At 37.5% G+C, this 24689-nt stretch overlaps 1 protein-coding gene across 9 annotated transcripts in view; it reads left to right on the top strand.

The window, feature by feature from the left end:
* PTPRD (protein tyrosine phosphatase receptor type D) overlaps positions 1 to 24689 on the top strand; it is a 1060901-nt gene that overhangs the window by 1018187 nt on the left and 18025 nt on the right. The gene's annotated exons all lie outside the window — the stretch shown is intronic.

Raw genomic sequence — 24689 nt, 5'->3', positions numbered from 1 at the left:
AACATAGAACCAAACCAGACTTTAAAACCAGAAAGAATAAGGGGTGCCTTCATGGCTTAGTCTAACTGACTGAGTTAAGTGTCTGCCTTTGGCTCTGATTATGATTCTGGGATCCTGGGATTGAGCCCCATGTCAGGCTTCCTGCTCAGCGGGGAGTCAGCTTCTCCCTCTCCCTCTGCCCCTCCTCCCATTTGTTCTCTCTCTCTCTCTCATTCCCACAAATAAATAAATAAATAAAATCTTAAAAAAAAAAACCCTAAGGAATAGAAACTGAGGACTAGATGTAGATAAATACTGTTTTGGAAGTAATAGGGGGCCTCTAATGGGGGTCTGAAAAAAATCAAATGACAATTTGGAGTTAGAAAGATTCATAAGATCCAATCTTAATAATACTTTTTGACTTTATAAGTGAAAGCACAACCAAGAAAGTATTTAGATCATATTTACAACATAACCATTTACTTCTAATATCAAACCGATATTGACAAAAATAGCCTTTTCAAAGTAAAAAAGGTTTTTGGAAAATGTTGCATATGATCATAAAAATAAAAGACGTTGTGATCCAAAGGAGCTAAGAGTGCTATGGAAAATTGCTTAATGCATTTTAACCCACCATTTAAATTCCATCCTTTATTTTCCTCAATGTGTTTCATTCAAATATCTCTTTAGATCAAAGACCACAAGTATTGCCAAAGTATGTGATAGTTTTGAGATGCTGACAAGTACAAACCATAGGCCCATATTTTCCTTAAACCTGGGATTCATTTTCATGTATAAATTAATAAGAGAAACTAGTCTTCTGTAGATGAAAGATGGGATTGTTGAAAATGCCAACATCTCTTGATAAGAAAATGGGTGGAATACACAAATTGTATCCATATTTATGAAAACATTTTAAGGTGAGAAGTAATTATACCACACTGAAACTATTGTGTAGGCTCTGTTCTTATATACTAATAATTGTACATACAGAAAAAATTCTTAATTTATGAAACAACATGGTGATATGAATCAGGAAGCCAGAACTTCAATAGTTTGATGGCACAATCCTGTAAGAGAAAAATGCCTTACATGCACTAAAATCATTTAAGAGTAATTGAACCCAAAGAAAACATTAAAAGGAATTGCATAATGGCTCTAGTAGGTGTAAAATATAAAACTCACATTGAAGGTGTTTGGAGTACTGGGGGGGAGCCCTTTGGCTGTCTGATGAAATGAAACATTTATTTGAAAAGACAGATATAAAGGCAATAGAGGAGAGGTGAGGCCAATATTTTAAGTAACAACTAATGTCAGTGTCTGATATCAAGGGTAGTTCAGAAAATACCAGCAGGGGCATCTGGGGAACTGTCACCTTTCCATTCTTATCCCATGCCCAAGAGTTGCAACCAAGTTACTTTTGTGTAGGGAAGTGGCCACTGACAGAGCATCTTTCCATCATCTATTTGATTTAATCTTTACAACAAAAATAGTAGGTGTATATTCTTACCGTCTCCACACTAAAGGAAATTGAGACTCTGAAAAGTTAAGTGACTTGCTGAAGACCACATATCCAGCTAGTAAGTAGAAAGTCTGGCTGAGAACTCAAGTTTTATGATTCACGGTCCTTTCCTCTTTGTCTACACCATACCGCCATTTTCTATTTTGCCCAATTCATGTTACACAAATGAGAGTGAAACAGTCCCCAGCCAACAGCAGAGATGGCTTTTAGTAGATCCAAAATCCCCTTCTGGGACAGCATTAAATGGTGTGTAGTACTGAAAATCACTTGAAATCAGCTTATTAGAGTTCAAATCCCAGCTGCACCGTTCACTGCAACTTATTTAACCTTTCTCAGCCTCGGTTTCCTGATCAATAAAGTGGGCATAATAGTAGTAGGTCCCTCACAGTATTGTGTATAAAGAGCTTGTAAGATGATATGTGTAAAGTGGTGATCAGCCAGGTACCTGCCACATGGGAAGAAGTCATGTACTAATGTCTATGTCTATGTCTGTACTAATAGACATTTTTGTTATTGTCTTGCTTCACATAAAATATGTGTTTAAATTGATTCTCTTACTATCAAACAACATTATTACTTTTTTTCTGAAATGTGGGTTTGACTTCTGTGTAACTTGTAACTTAGAAGAGAAGTACGTGTGTGTGTGTGTGTGTGCATATACATATATTAATCTAGGGGAGTGGTAACTATTTAGCACTTTAAAATTTAACACTTTAAAAACACATAATACTATATGTAGTAGTTATGTCATTGAACTTTTAAAATCTTGTTAAAATAGATGGTTACTATAAGACAAGCTTTTCAACCTCAACACCATTGATATTTGGGTCATATAATTTTTGTTGGGGGAGACTGCCCTGTGCATTGAACAGTGCTTCTCAGCATCCCCGTCCTCTGCCTACCAGATGCCAGTAGCATGCCCCCAAGGATTGTAACAATCAAAAATGCCCTCAGACATTGCTAAATGTCCCCTTGGGAACAAATTCACCCCTGATTGAGAACCATTGTTATATGGCAGCTAAACTAATCTTTGATGGTGCAGAATGTATGCATCCAAATGATAGCCCACTTCAAAGTTTTAAAGCTTGAAAATACGTTTTTGAATGGCATCCTCATTTTAAACATTGGGAGGATGTCTTTATTTGACTTCCCTTAAGAATCACTTTTTAGAGCATATAGTGAGGTAGGCTCATAACTTGAAAAATCAGCCAACAATATTCCATACCTTTGCCACCAACCATACAAACCCAAGACTTGGCTCTACAGGTTTCTTGGCACTTAAAAAAGTAAAAAAATAAATAATCCACCTTTAAGGACAAAGATATGCCACCATTAGGGAATACAGAAGAACAGGTGACAGGCTCTTAACTAGACTGCCAAAAAGGATTTCCAAAAATACTTTCGCACCATGGCAGCAGATTAATGCAGCAGCAATAAATCTTCAGCCTCCCAAGGTGGCTACTTCTAAGGGTCATGGTCCTTGGGACTGACAAATGCTGGGTTTTTCTGCTAGCATATCAGCCACATTGTTTCACATTCATGCTTGGTATGGATGTCTAGCATTCTGGAAGTTCAAAACAATAAGCCCTAAGAATCCCTTTAAGTGGCATATGACTTAGTGGCTATCCTCTTTTTCGGTGTCTTGTGGAAGCCAAAGATAAAAGATTAGATGGATGGGAGATAAGTGAGTCATAATGCAGGACCTGCTGCCCAAACATAAAGGTCCTAAAAATCCCTTGCTCTTTGATCTTTGGGGGTTATGTATTTCTGAGCCAGCACACTCCATTTTTAAATGAAAGAGTTTGTTGAGGATGTTTCTTGTGAAATAATTCAACACTTTTCATTTATTTATTTTTTGTAGACCTTCTTCCGAAGAACTTGAGAAGTCTCTCTCTTTTTCTCTCTTTCCCCATCCCACCTCCCTCCATACTTTTCCCACCTCCTCCCACCCCTAAAGGAAAATCCTTCTCCACCTTTCAGTCCGCCAAGAGAGGGTCAGAGGTTAAGACTTTCACTGATCCACAGTGGTGTGTGTAGAGTCTATGACTTATGATGTATCGAAATGGACTAGATGAGTTGGGGCAGGGTAAACTGTAGCTCTACCATTCTGATAATAAAAGCTGAACAGCTACTTGCCCAAATTCCTTTTAACACCTGAAAGGAAAGGACTTTGAGAATTATGATCTTTTTAGGAAAGTATTCGTTTTCCATTTATCTGGTTTTGTTCATTTGTCTCAGACTGGGTTGGTTTAGAGCATGGATCTTTAAAAAAACAATTGCAACCATATTTGTGTTTCTGCTACAGCTATGTGCCTTAGGAATTGGTGACCGTTCTGAAGTGGAGGGTGTAGCTATCAGTTAACCACCATGGCTTACAAATACCAACCCAAACTTACTCGCTTAAAACCACCACAATCTGTTATTTCTCACAGTTCTGTGGGTTGACTTGGGGCCAGGCAGTGGTCTTCTGCTGACCTCTCCTGATCTATCCTTTGCAGCCAGCTAGAAAGCCTGTGTAAGCTAGCCTACCCACCTCCCCATGACCTTGCCTCCCAGTCTGGTGGTCTCAGAGTTCTGGGGATCAAAGGAGAAACTTCTGAAGCCTTTTGAGGCCAAACCTTGGAAGTCACACATCATCACTTTCACCACACTCTTTTGCTCAAAACAAGGCAAGGGCCAGCCCAGATTCAAGGGGTAGTGAAACAGACTCCTCCACATGATGGGAGAAACAACAAATGATGTGTGACTTCATTTATCCCAGGACTGAGTTCTATGTAAATGAACCTTATTTACTGGACACACACAGCTCTTCTCTCCATTCCTGCCAGCCTGGCTGAGTCCACAGTAAATGTTCCTCCCATGGAGCAATACTCACAGGCCCACCCTAAAATACAGAGGGTTTCTATTGTTGTTGTTGTTGATACATGAAATAAGTTTTTAAAAAGTAGAAAATCTATGAAATTTGTTTTGTAACTGCTACCTGATTCTTTTTCTGAAATATCAACATCTGTGGCAGGAGAAATGTATACTCTTTAATCCCATTTCATCCTATCTCAAAAATATTTTCTTTGTATCTTCCTGTAATTTAGGAATTAATAGATTTGATAAGCTTTTTTTTAAACTCAATAATTTCAGGAATATTCATTTACAGTGAATCACAGACCTGGAAGGGACATCTCAAGCTTTCTAGATAACTGCCCCTTCCCCCCTCCTTCTCTCTCTTCTCTCTCTCTTTCTCTGCCTTCTTCCTCTCTATCTCCTCATCCCCTTCCCCTTTCCACTGCATCTCTTTAATCTCAGAGATAAAATAAAATGAGGCCCAAGGAGGTTGACAGCTTTCCCACAGACTCTTGCTGGACTCAAGTCTTCTGACTGTTGGCTCAACATATTTCCCACTGCATTATAGTCCTTTTAATTTTGGTCCAGTTAATATGATTAAGGAGTCCCTTAACATTTTCTAGCTGAATTAGGAAAATAGCCAGAAAGCACCTACATAGCAGCAGGGACGCATTATGTTTGAAACTAAGATGGTTGGAATAGGTAATTTTGATGCATTATAGCCAGTTAAGTGTCACAGATCTTTAAGACCCTGACTGATTGAAAGAAGGGCTGAGGGGTAGCTGGGCAGCAGCCTGGAGGTGCTGGGCACCCAGGTGGTCAGTAAGGCTGGGGCAACAGAAAATGGTAGAGGGAGGCCACAGAGAGAGGGAGAGAATGTTAGAGATAAACTCCTCTTGCTTTCAGTAATGCCTGGAGCCATGATGGTGAAAACCACTCAGGCCACTAAAAATGACTTTCCATGCTGACTTGGCAGCCTGCCCTGGTTTGGACTGGCGGCCTTCTATATCTGACGCTCCACTGGAGCTCCAGCCTGGCTCTGCCATGGCTGGAGCGTGAGCTTTTTAGTGGCCATATGCCTGGGAGGCTCATCATCCACAATTTCCTCATCCCAGGCTCCAGCCAAGTGCAGCAGATGCTATTGTTACCTCTTCTATTGAATAAAGTAGGAAGCAAAGAGAGAAAGAAATTTGTCAATATTGTTTTTCTGTTGGAATCGAAATAAAAACCATGTGTGGTATATTGCCTGAGAGTAACCCATGTGCCAAATCCCCATTTTTCGTAACACACTTACATAAGATAAGAATCTGTTCCTATATTTCTTAACATAATGCAAATGACCTTCTCCATTCTACTGTAAAAGTGTTACAATTATAGCCATTGGACTTCTCAGTTTGGATTTGTGCTTTTTCTTGCACTTGGAAACCCTTTGCTCTGACCATGCCATCTGCTGGAATCACTTACCTTTCTTTCACACACTCACAGTGTTTGTTATATGCCCTAAATCGAGCTGTGCAGAACTCTGAAATCTTTTATGTAAATAAACAAATGTTTAGCAAGTATTTTTAAATACTTTGCCTTGATAAGTAGCATTAATAAGGTATATTTGTGTTTCTAAAGAAAGTACAGCTGCCGAGAGAGTTTCTCACAGAAATGTATGAAGTAACACCAAAATCGGAAGAGAATCTTGAAATAAATGCCTGCATATATAAATGGTTTCTGTGCTGAAGATAAACCACATGATGATAAATTAAGCAAACAGGAAGTCTCTTTTTCGCATAGAACATACCTGGGGTGAGGGGCAGGATGGTGGAAGGAGGTCTTAAGACTCTGCTAAAGCCACTGCCCCTCCCCCTTACCCCCATGTTATCCCATCAAACCTATTCAGCCCTAATAGGACACTGATGACCCTGCAGATTCCCATTGATTCCCACTGCTCTACTCTCACCAGCCTTGGCTGGGCGCACCATGAATTTCCTTCATAGGACAGGAGAAGAAAAGCAAAACCCTGAGTGTAATCTAAAACACAGGTTCTTTTGCCAATCTATGAAATAAGAAAGCAGGAAAAGAGTCCATTTAATATCTTCCAGAGCTGCTACCTGAATTTTGGACATCATCACCTTTTCTTTTTTATACTCTGATTTGTTTGTTTGTTTGTTTGTTTGTTTTTCCTTTTGGATCTGTAACTGCCTCCAGATTTGGATGTAAGAGATGTGAATTGGAATTTTTCTTTTCTATCTGTACTTTTGCACCTCACTGCCATGGTCTCTAGCCATAAAGAGCAGGACTAAGTGGACAGAGCCTCCTCTTGTCACTGAGGCTAGGCTGTTAACATGATTTGACCTACCCATTGCCTGATACAGATTGAGAATGCTGGGTATTTTTTATTATACTATGCTTTCAGACTAAACTCAATTTGAATATCATATGTGAATATAGAAGATAAATATACAAAAGGTGCAACCTCAGTAGGTCACAGTATAAGCCTCTAAATTTTATCAAGAGCCAAGTTTGTTAGATTTTAACATAGACAAAGGAGGGCCATGGGTTGTCTCAAACTATGAAGCATGTTTTACATACATCTTAGAACCTTTGTGGAAATCAAACTTCCTAGAGTAGTTCATACCTAGAGAATTTAAAAAATGCAAGGCAACAAATGAAGCTCTTAGATCTTAAAGCTTTTATAATAAGTATATGCTGAGAAGAACTACTCAGAATTCCAAGACTTTCACTCCATATTTGGCTCTCAAGTTGAGAAATGAAAATTACACATCTAGAAAAATAAGATATATTGGACTGCCCTTAAACTATGATATCTTGTACACATCATTTGCCTGCCTGAGTATCTATTCCTCCAGGAAGGTAAAGAATAATCTGGTCATTTGCCAAAGGCATCTTTTCTACATGGGAAAACTGCGTAAAATTTGGTAGATTAAACAGTTCTTGATGATGATGATATGATGATGATTAGGAATTTTGGTTTTATGAAAGCCATAATTAAGAAGTTTTCTCCAACCACCTTCAAATTCAGTCCCAACATGGATTCACAGGTGATCAGTCATTTTAGAAAAACAAGTACTGTGTGATCTCTCATATGTGGAATCTAGAAAACACACACATAGCAAAAAACAAGAGGCCAATAGACTCAGAAAATAGATTGGTGGTTGCCAGAAGCAAGGGGTTGGGGTGGTGGGAGAAATGGACAGAGGGGGTTGAGAATTTAAAAATAATAATAATAATAATTAATCAATTAAAAGTCTCACTTCATCAACCTTAACTCAGCTGAATTCTAGTCATACAGACAAAGAATCTTGCTTAGTCTGGACTCTTGCTCACTATTTTCATTTGAAAAACCATAACCAATCATGTTGCAAACCACAAAATTCTTTATAACCTGTGGTTAACATTTCATCTCTCTTTTGTGTGTCTGGAAATGATTGACTTGGCTTCAGATTATTTTCTCTGATGTACTACAGCCTGAAATTCACTTGTTATCTTGGTTCAATTAAACTCAAAATTATTGATTTGTAGGGCACAATAGTAAAGCCACAAGTTGGCAGTACCTTTCCTAGAATTCAGTAAGAATCTCTGTGAATGTGGTCAGTTAGAAGAGCTATGTATGGGGACGCCTGGGTGGCTCACTTGGTTGGACGACTGCCTTCGGCTCAGGTCATGATCCTGGAGTCCCGGGATCGAGTCCCACATCCGGCTCCCAGCTCCACGGGGAGTCTGCTTCTCTCTCTGACCTTCTCCTAGCTCATGCTCTCTCTCACTCTCTCTCTCTCAAATAAATAATAAAAAAAATAAAATCTTTAAAAAAAAAAAAAGAAGAGCTATGTATGTATACCTTTGTTGTTGTGCTTATATTTCCTAAAGGCTTAAGAATAAACATTTTAAAAATTTGAAATGATAATTCTGCGTGTAAGTCATTTTTAGAATGAATCTTCATGGCAGTCATAGCATGCAAAGGGATAACAGCCCCTAAGGTGAACACTGCACATTTTGCTGAATACTGCCTACATTTCCATATAGATAACATCAAGTAGCACTTCTGGAATTATCGCTAGTGTCCACGGTCTCTCTTTAAAGCTGCATCATATCAAAGTTTGGCTCTGACATAAGAAACTTAGGTCTAGTCTTAGCTATTAGAACTCAGTTAAGGGTTCTAAACAACATCTTCTTTGTTATTTTTCCCCTGAGGGACCCTACACTTGGAAAGAGCTTTATTTTAGGGGAAAAATAGTTCATTTCTCCTAATTTTTTTTTTAGTGTAACATTTCAAACATACCCGAGTGCAGAGAGAATGTATAATGAACCCCTAAGCACCTATCTCTGGCTTCAGTTATTAACATTTCAAGCAGTGTTACATAAATGGCAGTTCATTTTCTGTTTTTTAAAAGAAACTCATTGCATAACTGCCATTCAACATTTGAGATTTTAATAACCTGGGCAGTCTTTGTTCAGGTAAATGTTCAATTTCCATGAACACACTTAATGTAAAGGGCACTCCTTACCACTTGCTCCTGGGGAAAGATGCCTGACTCTGTCTTCCATGCCACCATAATCTTGCACTGCTTCTCTAAGTCTAAAGTCTTAACAGCATCACAGTTTTCATATTATAGTTATTGGGGTATGATTAACAGTGTCATTTTAGTTACAGATGGGCAACATAGTAATGTAACAGTTCTAGAGATTACTTGGTGCTCACCACAATGAGTCTAGTCATCACCTGTAACCAAACATCATTTCTATAATCTTATTGACCATATTCCCTGTGGTGTACCTTTCATGTCCATGACTCATTTATTTTGGAACTGGAAGTTTGTGCCTTTTCTTTCTTATCTATTTCACCCATGTTCCCACCCACCTACCTATTGGCTACCACCTGTTTGTGTCCTGTATTTAAGAGCCTGTTTTTGTTTTGTTTTTTGTTTGTTTGTCTCTTTTTCCTTTGTTCATTTGTCTTGTTTCTTTAATTCCACATATGGGTGAAATCTTATAGTATTTATTTTTCACTGTCTGACTTATTTGACTTATTACACCCTCATGTTCTATTCATGTTGTTGCAAATGGTAAAATCACATTCTTTTTTATGGCTGAGTAATATTCCTCTGTGTGCTGTGTGTTTGTGTGTGTGTGTCTGTGTGTGTGTGTCTGTGTGTATCACCTCTTCTTTATCCATTCATCTGTCAATGGACATTTGGGTTGTTTCCACATGGCTGTGGTAAATAATGTTGCAATAAACACTGGAGTGCGTATATCTTTTTGAATTAGTTTAGTTTTGTTATGTTTTCTTTGAGTAAATACCTAGGAGTGGAATTACAGGATCATATGGTATTTCTATTTTTAATTTTTTGAGGAAGCTCCACACTATTTTCCACAATAGTTTGCATTCCCACCAACACTGGGCTCCTTTTTCTCCACATCCTCATCAATACTTGTCATTTCCTATCTTTTTGATTCCTGCTATTCTGACAGGTGTAAAGTTCTATCTCATTGTTATTTTGATTTGCATGTCCCTGATGATTAGTGATATTGAACATTTTCCTGCTCATTTTTAATTGGATTATTATTGCTTTTATGGAGGAGTTGAGTGGTAACGGTTCTTTATATATTTTGGATATTAACCTCTTATCGGAGGTGTCATTTGCAAATATCTTCCCCATTCAGTAGGTTGCTTTTTTGCTTTGCTGATGGTTTCCTTCACTGTGGAAAAGCTCTTTATTTTGAGGTAGTCTCAATAGTTTATTTTTGTTTTTTGTTTCCCATGCCTCAGGAGACATTTCTAGAAAAATGTTTTTGTGGCTGATGTCAAAGAGGTTACTGCCTATTTTTTTTTTTCCTTCTAGGACTTTTGTGGTTTCAAGTCTCCCATTTAGGTCTTTAATCCATTTTGAGTTCATTTATGTGTGTGGTGTAAGAAAGTGACCCACCTTTCTCCTTTTGCACACAGTTGTACAGTTTTCCCAGCACCGTTTGTTGAGAGACTGTCTTTCATATTGTATATTCTTGCCTCCTTTATCACAGATTAATTGGCCATATAAACGTGGTTTATTTCTGGGCTCTCTGTTCTGTTCCACAGGTCCGTGTGTCTAATTTTTGTGCCCGTACCATACTGTTTTGATTACTATAGCTCTATTGTGTATCTTGAAACCTAGAATTGTGATACCTCCAGCTTTGTTCTTTTTTCTCAAGATTGCTTTGACTCTTTGGGATGTTTCTGGCTCCATACAAATTGCAGCATTATTTGTTCTAGTTCTATGAAAGATGCTGCTCGTATTTTGATACAGATTGCATTGAATCTATGGATTGTTTTAGGTAGAATAAACATTTTAACAAAACTGGTTCTTCTAATCCATGAGCATGCCATAGCTTCCTATTAATGGCATCAAGTTTTGAAATGGTTCCAGACTATTGAAACCACCTCCCTCTTTGGAGAGCTTGTTTCCAAAACTGTACTTAGCAAATTTTGACTTGCAGACAGCTATTTTTTTTATTCAATGCATTTATTTTAAAATTAAGGTTTTTTTTAAAGTCTTAGTTCATCATAGGCTCACCACTCTTATTTAACATTCAATGCCTCACACTCTCCTGTTTAAAGCTTCCTTGTTTTAGTCTGTGAAAGTAAAGCTGAATTTAGAAATTATCAGCTACCTGATTTAGGAAAAAAGAGGAAAAAAGAGAAATAAAAATAGCAATTTTGCAAATCCAAATGTTGAGTTTTTCCCAATTATTAGTACACATAATCCAATGAATAGTTTCCATACCCATTCTCTACTCTACAAGAAATATAAAAACAGAATTCAGACTATCTCATTAGTGTATGTGTAGACTCTGTCCTGAGTTGTTAGTAGATGTTATCTAGGGAGTTTTTTCTATAGTTAAGAAAGGAATGTGTTAAACTAAGTTAAATTACTTTACAACAGAGTTCCCCAATCCTATATAGTACTCATTTCTGTTGTGAACTTTCAAAGGGGAATTTCTGAAACTTATTTAAACATGAAACTCTATTCCCCTCACCCTTGGCATTCTTGTTTTTTTTGGTTTGTTTTGTTTTTATTCAAATTCTAGTTAACATACAGTATAATATTAGGTCCAGGTGTCCAATAAAGTGATTCAACATATCCATACAACACCTGGTACTCATCACATCAAGTGCGCTCCTTAATCTCCCTCATCTATTTTACCCATCACCCCACCCACTTCCCCTCTGGTAACCATAAGTTTGTTCTCTATACTTATGAGTCTGTTTCTTGGCTTGCCTCTCTCTTTCTTTTTTCCCATTTGTTTCTTTTGTTTCTTAAATTCCACATATGAGTGAAATTGTATGGTATTTGTCTTTCTTTAACCACTTATTTCACTTAGCATAATACTCTCTAGCTCCATCCATCTCATTGCAAATGGTAAGATCACATTCTTTTTTAAGCCTGAGTAATATTCCATTGTATGTATATACCATTCCTTTTTTATCCATTCATCTCTTGATGGACATACGGGCTCTTTCCATATTTTGGCTGTGGTGTACATTGCTTCTATAAACACTGGGATGCATGTGCCCCTTTGAATCAGACTCTCCATCTCTTAAGTTTAAGGGATTGTCTTGGAGGTGATCCTCATACTTTAGCATGCATCGGGATGCCACTACCCCCAGAGTTTCTGATTCTCTAGGTCAAGGTAGGGTCCCCAAATCTGCATTTCTAACAAGTTCCTAAAGGATGCTGCTTGTCAGGGGTAGCACTTTGAGAACCACTAGATTAGATCATCTCTAATATCCTTTTCAAGTCTAAAATCTGATTCACTTTTATATGGCATTGTTTTATCTTGACAAGATAGAAATCAGGATATAAAGTGGGATATTAGTTTCATTAGTTCATTAGTATAGGTCATTAAAATAAACCATATAAGAATAGAAAAATTGCCCTTGCTTTCCTTGCCTTTGGCGATGTTCCTAGGAAGATGTTGCTGCGACTGAGGTCGAAGAGGTTGCTGCCTGTGTTCTCCTCAAGGATTTTGATGGATTCCTTTCTCACATTGAGATCCTTCATCCATTTGGAGTCTATTTTTGTGTGTAGTGTAAGGAAATGATCCAATTTCATTTTTCTGCATGTGGCGGTCCAATTTTCCCAACACCATTTATTGAAGAGGCTGTCTTTTTTCCATTGGACATTCTTTCCTGCTTTGTCGAAGATGAGTTGACCATAGAGTTGAGGGTCTATTTCTCGGCTCTCTATTCTGTTCCATTGATCTATGTGTCTGTTTTTGTGCCAGTACCATGCTGTCTTGATGATGACAGCTTTGTAATAGAGCTTGAAGTCCGGAATTGTGATGCCACCAACTTTGGCTTTCTTTTTCAATATTGCTTTGGCTATTCGAGGTCTTTTCTGGTTCCATATGAATTTTAGGATTATTTGTTCCATTTCTTTGAAAAAAATGGATGGTACTTTGATAGGAATTGCATTAAATGTGTAGATTGCTTTAGGTAGCATAGACATTTTCACAATATTTATTCTTCCAATCCAGGAGCATGGAACATTTTTCCATTTCTTTGTGTCTTCCTCAATTTCTTTCATGAGTACTTTATAGTTTTCTGTGTATAGATTCTTAGTCTCTTTGGTTAGGTTTGTTCCTAGGTATCTTATAGAGTTGGGTGCAATTGTAAATGGGATTGACTCCTTAATTTCTCTTTCTTCTGTCTTGTTGTTGGTGTAGAGAAATGCAACTGATTTCTGTGCCTTGATTTTATATCCTGACACTTTACTGAATTCCTGTACAAGTTCTAGCAGTTTTGGAGTGGAGTCTTTTGGGTTTTCCACATATAGTATCATATCATCTGCGAAGAGTGACAGTTTGACTTCTTCTTTGCCAGTTGGGAGGGAGACAAACCATAAGTGACTCTTAATCTCACAAAACAAACTGAGGGTTGATGGGGGAGGGGGGTTGGGAAGGAGGTGGGATTATGGACATTGGGGAGGGTATGTGCTATGGTGAGTGCTGTGAAGTGTAAACCTGGCGATTCACAGATCTGTACCCCTGGGGATAAAAATATATTATATGTTTATAAAAAAATAAAATTAAATAAATAAATAAAAAGAATAGAAAAATTGCATTAGCTACTCTGCCATTAGCCAATGAATTAAAATATTAAACTCTAGGTCCTTCATAGAAAAAAGAGTAAGGAAATGAACATTTATCAAGAATATATTAATTAAAGGGATTTTTTTGCCAACAATAACCTTATAGCAACCTTTAGAATGCGTTTAAATTTTAAAGATGAGAAAACTGAGGCTTAGAGAGGATAAATACATGACCTAACGCCACACAGCTAGCAGGTGGAGGAGCCAGATGTTGAATCTTTAAAGTCCATGTTCTTTCCACTTGCCAAACTGACTCATAAAACAAGCATATCACATCACTGCTTTCCCTGTCACACTTATGTGAAAACAAAATAGTCCATTTCACCAATGCAGTCAAGAATTCAATTATGTTTAAATTATTTTAATCACTAAAAAGTGAACTTTTAAGAAAAAAAAAATGGGATTCTTTAGTGTGGTCAGTATTAACTTCTATAGCCAGAGACTGAATTTATTCCTGGTACTATAACATCCAACTATTAGAGATACGAGGTCAGAAATGGTATCTAAGAGTTCAGCTTCACATTTGTCTTCCCTGGATCTATGGTGCACATGAAAAAAAAAATGCTTAATAAATATTTGATGGATAAGTGAACATGACTGGAAGTGTCATTATCCAAAACGATTCCAGGAACAAAGGCATGAAAGAATTCTAAATGGTATAATCTGTGTTGTATAGATAAAAAATTTAAAAAGGGCAGTAGCATTATTCTTAAAATGCCAAACAAATCGTTTCTCTTGTTACTTGGTTGGGGGAGAGGCTGGAAGTAGGCTCTGGACCAGATTTTTGTGGGCACCAAGCCCTGTGGGATACTTTACATTCATTATATGTGAGACTTTGTAAATGTTGAGTCTAGGGCTTGCATCCTAATTACCATTATGTCTGGTATTAATGGAAATGTATGCTGCAACCCTGAGAATTATCAGGGTAATAAGCATCCCATTCCCAACATCTTCCTCCCTATATGAGGTAGATTAAGTCTTTAAAGAGAAGCACTTAGTGCCCCCAGAAAAGAAAGCACCATATAGTGTCCCTGATGTTAAGAAAAAGTTTATTTTCCTTGAATGGGTTCCTTACAAGGAGCAGTTGCCCATCCCTGATCACCACATTCCCTCCACTTTCAGAGCACACAGATAGGAAATAAAATAAGCTATTGCTCTTCTCAGATGCAGTATTATTTGCTGCTCATATGGTCTCTGCTGAATCCAGCTCTGGGTTTGCTCCTGTACAGAGGGTTCCAGTCCACTGAGGAAGGCAGCTTGGGGTCCCAAAATTGGCCTAAACTCCATGAGCAAGGTTGCTGAGGCATGTGATGGAATGAGCATTGCCAAGCTGTTTCTGTATCTCTTGGGGAGCTGCTAAAATGAAGCATTGCCTTTGAAGATAATCTTCCAAAGGAAGTAGCTTTGCCATCAATGAATTTGTACTCCTCTTCCTGCAAAGTTAGGAAAAACAGCTCATCCATAGCCATGACTGGAGAGCAAGGAAGAGTTGGTGCTCAGCAAAACAGCCCCACAGCATGTGAGGTTCCATCTGGTTATGGCAGGCATCTCAAGTTCTATGCACATGGGATGTCAGATGTTATTGAGTTAATTCTTCCGTAGATTAAGTGCCTTATCAATTACTTATAGTAATTTAGAAGTCTCTTTAATGAAAAGGTGAATTTTCATCCCCCTGCCATGGTGCATGCCTGTAGTCCCATTTTGGGGGGAGGCTGTGGCAAAAGGATGGGTTGAGCCCAGGAGTTCTGAGCTGCAGTGAACTGTGCCCATCAGGAGTCTGCTAAATTTGGCATCAATATGGTGACCTCTCAGGAGTAAGAAACCCCAGGTTGTTTAAGGAGGGTTGAGATGGTCTGGGTTGACAACAGAGCAGGTCAAAACTCCCATACTGATCAATAAAGGAGCAGATTCTCACATGCTGCCACTCATCATCTATATATTTTAATGCTTATGAATATTTCCATATAATTAATACTGTAAATGGTAAGTGCTGTAATTTCCTTTGGCCTATGTTGCCATTAGATACATTACTTGATCAGTGCTCTCAATGAATCATTTTATACACACGTATTTAGTTAATTGGTTATTTTTTTTCCTGCCTGTGTTTATGTGTAATATACTCTATAAGGAGAAGGAAATCAGCCTGCTTGCAGCTGAGTCTGGTAAAAGAGCAATTAGGGTCTATCAGAACAAACAGCTGTCAATAATGGGTTCTGAATTAAAATTACTAGCAAAGAAAGGAATCTAGACATCTGCAGGAAATGTGAAAATATTTTTATAACCTAATAGCTGAGATCTGGACAGGGGTATCACTGAGTTTTCCCAGCTGTACCTGCAATGTATTTTGTAATATTCCTAGACTGAAAGAACACTGAAATTCATTGCATAAACTAGGCTGCATTTTTTAAATGTTAGCTGCCTTTGAACAGTGTATATTTTGATTTCATGTAATCAGCATGAAAACTTTCTATTTCAAACTATTTTGCTGTGCCCCTAGTCATAAAATGTAGCTTAAAAATAGTTCTGTTATCTTTGTATTGTGTCTTTCCAATCAGGGTTCTGCTGCTTGGATATTTTTCTTTCTGTCTTTGGAAAAAATATTTTTGGGTCTTATTACACGGTATCTGATTTGCTCATATTGGGGTTGTTTATCACAAAAAAAACTTGCCAAGTGGGCTTTTGACATCTGAGTTTTATTACAAGATAATTCCATATATGTACAGGTATCTGGAGGTAGTAAAGTATTTTGTCTTAAAAAAAAAAAAAAGAACATACGTTTTTCAGAGCAAACTTCACAATCATCTTTTTGCATTGAAATTTTAACGTGGTTAGGTCAAAAAGTCTATGTGAATGACAGGTCAGAATTTTTTTTTAAAGGTCACTATTTTTTCAAGACTTCATTTTTTTATTTATTTGAGAGAAAGAAAGAGAGAGAGAGATTGACCTCGGGCCGGGGGAGAAGAGGGGAAGAAGCACTAAGCAGCGAGCCCGTGGGCCTCAATCCCAGGACCTTGGGATCATGACCTGAGCTGAGGGCAGATACTTAACTGACTCAGGCACCCCAAGATTTTGTTTTTAAATTTATATATATATATATCTACATATGTAGATATATATATATCTACATATGTAGATATATATATATCTACATATACATACACACACACACACACACGAGCATAGATAGTGTATTTGATACATTTTTTGCACCTATTTACTTATAAAAATATGAGAAGAGTATTATCTCTGCCCATGGACTGGCAGCAACAGGAACATTTTGGAGCTTGTTAGAAATGCAGTCTTGATTTCTACTCCACACCTACTGAAGTGGAGTCTCTAGGGCAGAACTCAGGAATCTCTTTCTTAACACTGAAGGAATGTGTGCATTGGTGCCTGGTGGTACATTGCCTGGTGCTTGATTGATAGAAGAGGAATCTCTCATTTTGTATTTATTGAATGAATTATTGAATATTTTCATCTTTCTGTTGTCACAGTCTTGTGACCATGTTCCCCATCTTCCGATATTACCTTTCAGAAGAGGCAAACCCTGCGTTCTCTACTCCCATCATCCAGTATGACCAGTATATCATTCTAAATAAATGACTATTACACTTAATAGTCATTTGCATTAATTAAGTACTCATCGTGTATGAATACTGTGCTTATGGAACGTCATCCATCAATCTGGAACAGATCGAGTTGACATCAGTATAACTAGTTAATATATAGCCAGGTACACAAAAATCGATTTTGACAGAGCTTCAAAAGCCACTTAATGCATTTCACTTGGGGCAGTTGAATAGAACAGGGGATCTAATGCTTCATGATTAAAGGACAGTTACAGGCACGGTATGTCTCTTTTAGACCAACATTCTTGCAAGCCTAAATTGATAGAATCATGGACTTAGGGTCCATCTGAGAGCTCTAAGGAAGATTGTTTCCAGTAAACCACCCCTACCCTCTTCTGGAAGCATGAATCTGGGAAAGAGGAGACATAGACCTAAGCCTCAGGTCTCAGCTCTGCTCTAACAGTCACAAGATCTTGGTCAAATTCTTAACCCTCTCCGGGTCTCAGGTTCCTCCTTTTAAAAATCCAAGTAAGCAGACAAATTTGAAGAGGTAAGGAGAAGTACTGATGCAGTAATTCAGAAACCTGTGAGTTTAAGAAGCCAGATCAGATCCATGGGGACACAGCACAAAGGCCTGCTGGGGGCCTTCAGGGGGTTATAAAGAAGTGAGGCAGGCTCTGTATGAGACAGTAGGCAGTGAGACTGAGATTCTTACTGCCTTAAAAAAAACTTGTGGGCATCAAACAAAAGGACCCAAGGGAAAGGACCAAACTAAACATGGAGACACCAATTTGTAACCCCTGATTTAGATCCTTTAAAACCGTTGGACAATTTATGTCTAAATGAACATCCTAACATCTTTGAAAAGGAAAAACTAAAACCCTGAAAACTTGCCCTTACGGGAAAAGATTGACATATTTCCCAAAATGATTGAAATAAAGTTGCTGAAGTTCAATTGCTGAAGTTTGATACCTTACAGTTTCCTTCCCCTGACTTTTCTCTTTGATTCTGCTCAAGCTGAGTCAGGAATAAGGGCATTTATTTTGCTATGGTGAACCTGCTGCATTCACTGAACAGGTTTTACACATTGTAGTTGACACGACTGTAACTTTCTTTGGGTTGAGTAGTATACAGCCTATGCAGCTTTACTTGGCAGGCCTGGTAAATGGTTGAATCCACTTTCAAAATGTAGATAATTTTTTGTCATTATGAAAATAATTGAGAATATGAGCTGAACTGATAGGCCATTTACAAAGAAAATCTCTGTGAAAATGATATAGTTCCATATTCTTCCATAGCATCATTCAGTTGACCTCATTCAGATTCAAGTCAATTACCAATTATTGGGGCCAGCTGAGTAGGTTTCTACCTGTGCCCAGGGGCCTCCTCAATCCATCTGTAAAATAAGACCTGCTATGGCATATTCAGGGTTCTTCAGATAAACATATTAGCCTTCTAATTTATCTTGAGCACCACATTATAAGAATAATAAGGAATGTGTTTGGCAGATAATGTTGAGACAGAGCCAAAATCATACAGAAGTCTTTGGAGGATTTTTGTTTGAGTCAACATAATTGAAAGAAAAAAAAAATATGATTTGGCCCATGTGAATTTTTTTGTAGACTCTTTTTAAGAAGGCCCCCTCAGGCCATGATGGAAAAATAAAATGTCCTAATGTGATCTGGCTAGGTTATCCTTGATCTCTCCATATTCTATACTAAGATACTTTTCATGTCAGTTTCTCTGTGCTTAGCTTCTGTTGCTTCTCTGTTGATGAAGTATGAACTTCTGATCACTGGAGGATGCCACCCAAGAGGGCAAGACACTTTTTTTTTCCTAGAGTGACAAGGTTCTAGGTTATCTCATCCTAACTTTTATTTATTCTAACTCATTACTAAGCATTCTCTTCTCTATGCTGTCTTCTCTATTGCTCTGTTTTCTGAAACCCACACCTTAAAATCCTGTGCCAGATGGCAGAACCAAATCCTGGTTGTAAGTAGTTGCCAACATTGCCCAGACTTCTCCCAAGAATCCATCTCTGGGCAATATTCCTGAGCTAGAGCGGATAGGATTCTACCTTTAAGATCTCTATCTCTTCTCTATCTCTTTAAGATCTCAATTGTATATTGATCTTTAATATCGTTATAATGGCAACTTTTATTCATTATTCTATATTACTTAATTCCATTATTGCATGATTATGTTGTCCTTTTTTAGAAAACAAACAAAAGAAAATTTGAGTGGCTCAGCCGATTAAACATCTGACTCTTGATTTCAGCTCAGGTCATGATCTCAGGGTTGTGACATGGAGCCCCACACTGGGCTCCATGCTGGGTGTGAAGCCTGCTTAAGATTCTCTCTCCTTCTCCCTCTGTCCCCTCCCCCACATGCTTGCTTGTTCTCTCTCTTTAAAAAAAAATAAAATAATGAAATGAAATTTAATCTAAAAAATTGAGCATTTCAACTAAGGTAAAAGTATCCCCTTACAACACCAAAACCAATACCAGTCTCCACTAAGAGGTAACTTTTGTAATAATTTGTATATCTTTGCAGATCGAGTCCTATCCATCAGCATGTATGCATATAAAAATATGTAATCTTGTTGTATGGTCTTTTTAAAAAATAAGAATGGCATTGTGATGTGCCTGTTGGTCTGCAACATAGTTAGGTGGGATAAATAGTATCTTGGACAATTTTTTGTTGTTGTTGTTAACAACAACTTTTACTGGTATTCCTGGTATTTATATAATTTAACCATTTCTTTAGTCATAGTAATTGTTTTACATAATTAAATTATTATTTCAAGTAATGTTGCAATGAAAATCCCTTCCTAAGATTCTCTTAGGAAGAATATGTGTACATATGCCTCAGTGATGGATTTCTATAAATAGAGGTGCTGTGTCAAAGAATATATGCACTTGAAATTTTAATGAACACAAAAATTGCCCCCTCCAACAACTATAAAACCTAGGCTTTTAGTCTGTGTTTAATAGCATGGAAAAATTTAATTGACAATTTGTTCAAAATATTTAATTTTTATTTTATAATATGTAAGAGTAAATCAAGCAGATGAATATTTATGTCAAAGGGATTGGCATAATTTCTCTGATCATTCAAGGTAAAAGAGATGCCAGAGGATGTGATACAAAACTACTTCTGGGTCACTTTTTTGTAGAAAGTGCTAAATACTCTGGAGTTTCCCAGTATAATTGAATGTTAAGTTAATTGTTAATTTTTAACTAATAAATGAAGGAAGAGTTTTACAAGGACAGCCATATCAAAATCACATCACAGTTATAGAAGGACAGTCATCTGACTAATCTTGCAAACATCGGTCATAAAACTCAATCCATTCTCTCATAGGTGTCCTTTCTTGTGTTTTTGCAGTTGGTAAATGCCATTTTTGTTGCAGCCGAACTGTAATATCCAATCTAATTATGAGCTGATATATGTACAAAATGCTCACCAAGATTTCTGGTTCATATTTTACTGACTTTGCATCTAACTAAATGATCTGTAAAATCTCCTAATTCTACTTTTTTTTTTTTTTTTTTTTTTTTTTTTTTTGCCAGATCATTGAAGTATCAGTAAAGGGTCAGCATTAACACTCCACCAGATTAATCAGAAAAGCCAACTTTTAAGCACATCCCCAGAATGATTTTAGTACAAAACAGCCCCCTTATGCCTCTTAATGTTTTCCTTTTGCACATTACTACCGAATCGCATCACGGGACATTAAGCATATTTCAACTCATGGGACTAACTCAATCATGTTTTTAGAAATTGAAAACAAATGTTGTAACTGGATGAATGATAATATTGAAGTAATAACAATTTCCTAGTAGGCGTACTTGCTCAATGGGTTGCATAGTCTTTCAGCTTATAAATACTGGAATGTCTATCACTGACTGAAACGGTTTTTGTTGTTGTTGTTGTTGTTCTTGCTATTGTTTTTAAGGCAAAATTTTGTCAGTAATTTGGTTTGCTTTGGTGGCATCATTGTCCTCACTGGAAGGCAGATCAGAAAGTTGTATTTACTTCAGGGGATACAGGAACCAACCTGATGCTAGACTTGATTTAACAGTGCTGTCCTCTTCCCTTTTTGCAGGAATGTTCTGTAACATAATAAATGTACTAAATTGTACTGGCCTCAGCTTGAAGCACGGGGTTATGCACTTTTTTTTTTTTTTTTAAGATATTTAGAAAAATCTATCTCTATGCTTGGCAACTACTCTGACAGAAAACAGATAAAAATAAGGGTGGTTTATCAGTTTTGCTGTTCTTATCATGTTTCAGGTTGAAGGCTGTTGAAATGATGAAAAACAAACAGCACTAAATAGGGTTCCGTCATTATTGCTGCTATGGGGAGCTGAGTTTTTCAGGATCAAAGAAAAATGCATTTGCTTTTAGAACTACAATCCTTCATTTTGAGAGGTGCACTGCACTCAGATACTGATGGGTGAAAAATAGAGCAAACTGTAGAAGGAAGTAAAATATGTGCTGTTGTGGAAACGTGGAAATTCAAACAAAAGTAGGCTGGCATACTTCTAAAAGCTCTGAATTTTCAGCGTTCAGTTTCTTAAGAAAAAAGTGGTGCCTGTGGTTTGTTGTTTCTGAGCAACTGGAGCAGAGCATAAACACAGGTTGCTTCCATCTCATCAAATTTTAAGAACTCCCTTTATTTCTGTAAACATGTATCAAAGTAGTATTCCCACACCAGGGGACTTTGAGGAATGTTCCTGTGTATGTCATTGATCCAAAAGAAACAACTTCATATTTTTAAACTTATATTTTTAAAAATTTGCAACTCAAGTTGAAGACTTCCTATTTCCCTGGCATGGAAATTGCCATGAAAAACTGTCAAACACAGTAGAGACAAGGAAGCTGTTGCTCTTCCCTCAAGGAGATTATTAATTGACATAAAGATAATAATGAGAAAACAAACATGAGGTAAGGCAGTTGTGATAGAGAAGTTTACATTTCCACAGAGACCCAAGGAGGAGTAAACCAGGGGATAGTGTTGGTCAAGGATATGGCATGTGAGAGGAGTCTTGAAGGAAGGTAGATATCAACACGTAGACCTGATACAGAGGAGGAAGGGCCTGCATAAACAAAGGCCCAGAGCTAAGAAAGCTTTACATATGTCTTAATTAGCCTGGAGCTGGGGAAATCCATGACTCTTACAATGAAAGTATTTCCCGAGTTTTAGCGCAGTTTTAACTAGGTAAAAGCAAATAAACATTCTCAGGTAGACAAAGCATCAGGAATAATACTATCCATGCCTATTTTACTTAAAACATTATTCAAAGACATATTCCAGCAAACAAATAGATGTATCAGAGAGAAAAAAACAAAAACAACTCAAGAGTCGGTGATGCTATTATCCTGCAAATATTTACTGAGTGCCTACCATGTGCTGAGACATCAGCGAGGTGGTAAGTGAAATGAACGGAAGATTCTATCATCATGGAGATTACAATTTAGCAGGAGAATTGGGTACTAAATACTCCTATGAGTAAATATATAAGTATAAATTTCAACAACTGTTGTGAGGTACATGTCTATCATGCTGGCAAAGCACTTATGAAGAATTTCAATTGATTTAAATTGATACCTGTTATGGACTGAATTGTGTCCCCTCGATATTCATATGTTGAAGGCCTTACCCTCTCTCCCCCAGTGTAACTGTATTTGGAGATAGAGCTCTCTCTCTCTCTGCCCATGCACAGGGAAACACCACGTCAAGACACAACTGAAAGGTTGCTATCTTAAGCCAAGAGGAGAGGTCTCACCAGAAACCAACCCTGATGGCAACTTAATCTTAGACTTCTGGCCTTCTAAACTTACAGAAAATAAATTTCTGTTGTTTAAGGCATCCAGCCCTAGAGGACACACACAATATCTAAAGGACAATGAACGGTTTATTGATTGAAGAAGGAAAAGATTTCTAGGAGAGAATATCCCAAGAAAAGGCCCTGGCATGGAAAATAGCTTAGCCTATTTGAGTAACTAAATGAAAGCTATGATGGCCGAAAGGCAGCGTGGGGGAAAAAGGCAGATTCCACATATTTATTTTCCATTTTAAGTGTTGTTTATACAGGGCGCCTGGATGGCTCAGTGGGTTAAAGCCTCTACCTTCAGCTCAGGTCATGATCCCAGGGTCCTGGGATCGAGCCTCGAATCAGGCTCTTTGCTCAGCAGGGAGACTGCTTCCCCCTCTCTCTCTCCCTGCCTCTCTGCCTACTTGTGATCTCTCTGTCAAATAAATAAATAAAAGCTTTAAAAAAAAAAGTATTGTTTTAAACATTTTTATTAAAGGTATAACTGTATTAACAGTAATTCTCTAAAATAACTGTTTTATTTATATGAAGTTCTCTGATGTCTCTTCTTATTCTTATAAAGATACCAGTCTAACTGGGTAAGGGCCTCACCATTATTACCTTATTTAACCTTATTACCTCCCTGAGGATCCTATCACCAAATATAGTCATGTTGAGGTGTAAGGCTTCGACATATGGATTTTGAGAGGACATAATTCAGTCTATAACAGGTATCAGTTTAAATGACATTTCCTCAAAAGTCCTCAGCCAGCATGATGTATTTTTACCTCATAGCAGTGGTTGGGGATTTAAAATTACCTACTTATTCTTATGATTACTTACTGTCTAATTCTCCTGCTAACTGTAATCTCCAAGGATTCTGTCGGTTTTGCTCACCATTTCCCCGAAGTCTTAGCATGTGGTAGGCACTCAGTAAATATTTGTGGGATAAATATTTGAGTCTTACAAGAGTATGTGGATGGAAAAACAAAGTAAGGAGCACTTTCCTGCCTGTCCCTGGCTGGTGGGCATGGATGAATCAGGACAGCCAGTGTGTGCTGGTAATGTGTAACAACCAGCTCTGTGAGGGGAAAACAAGTTTTTGCTAGTTTCCTTGGTGAAAGTCCTCCCACCATATCTGATTTCAAGATACAAATGTGACATCACTGAATGCAAAACTTGGGAGAGATGTTCAGTAGTACACCATTATATAATAGTTTCAGCTCAAGAGCATACATGAAAAGTAATTAAGAAGGACTGTGTTTTAGTATACCTTTATTTTAAATATATTTAATTAAGCAAAATTTCTGAGAATTTAACAATTGGCTTTTCCAGCTCCAGCACACCATTGATGAATAGTTGAATAAAATTTGTAGAGGTTGAAAGCACAGGAATTTATAATTTATTCTCACGTAGGGTAGGAGGGAAAAACAATCCAAACTGATTCTTAAATTTTAGACCTGAATAGTAAGGAAAGAGAGAGAGGGAAGAGCAGATTTGAGCAGAGAAGATGCCAATTAATCTTGGAATCTATTTATTTTTAGAGAAACTTGAGGGCAACTTGAAATATGGGTCTCCACTTATGCTTAGTGAAAGGTCTATCGCTTTAGGAATAATTTTTTTTTTTAAAGATTATTGTTGATTCATGAGGGGGAATGAGAGAAAGGAGGACAGAACTTTGGGGACATTATCTACATTTTGAAAGCTGGCTGAGGTGTGTGAATTAGAACAAAAGATACAAATGGAAAAATCCAAAGCATGAGGCTAATCAGTACAGACATTAAACAGAAAAAAACATGGCTCACCAAGGTACAATCTAAAGGGATGC

The sequence above is a fragment of the Lutra lutra genome, chromosome 13 (assembly GCF_902655055.1).
Source record: "Lutra lutra chromosome 13, mLutLut1.2, whole genome shotgun sequence".
In the NCBI taxonomy this organism is placed as follows: domain Eukaryota; kingdom Metazoa; phylum Chordata; class Mammalia; order Carnivora; family Mustelidae; genus Lutra; species Lutra lutra.
The sequence above is the reverse complement of the archived record's forward strand: the minus strand, read 5'-3'. Positions and strand labels throughout refer to the sequence as shown.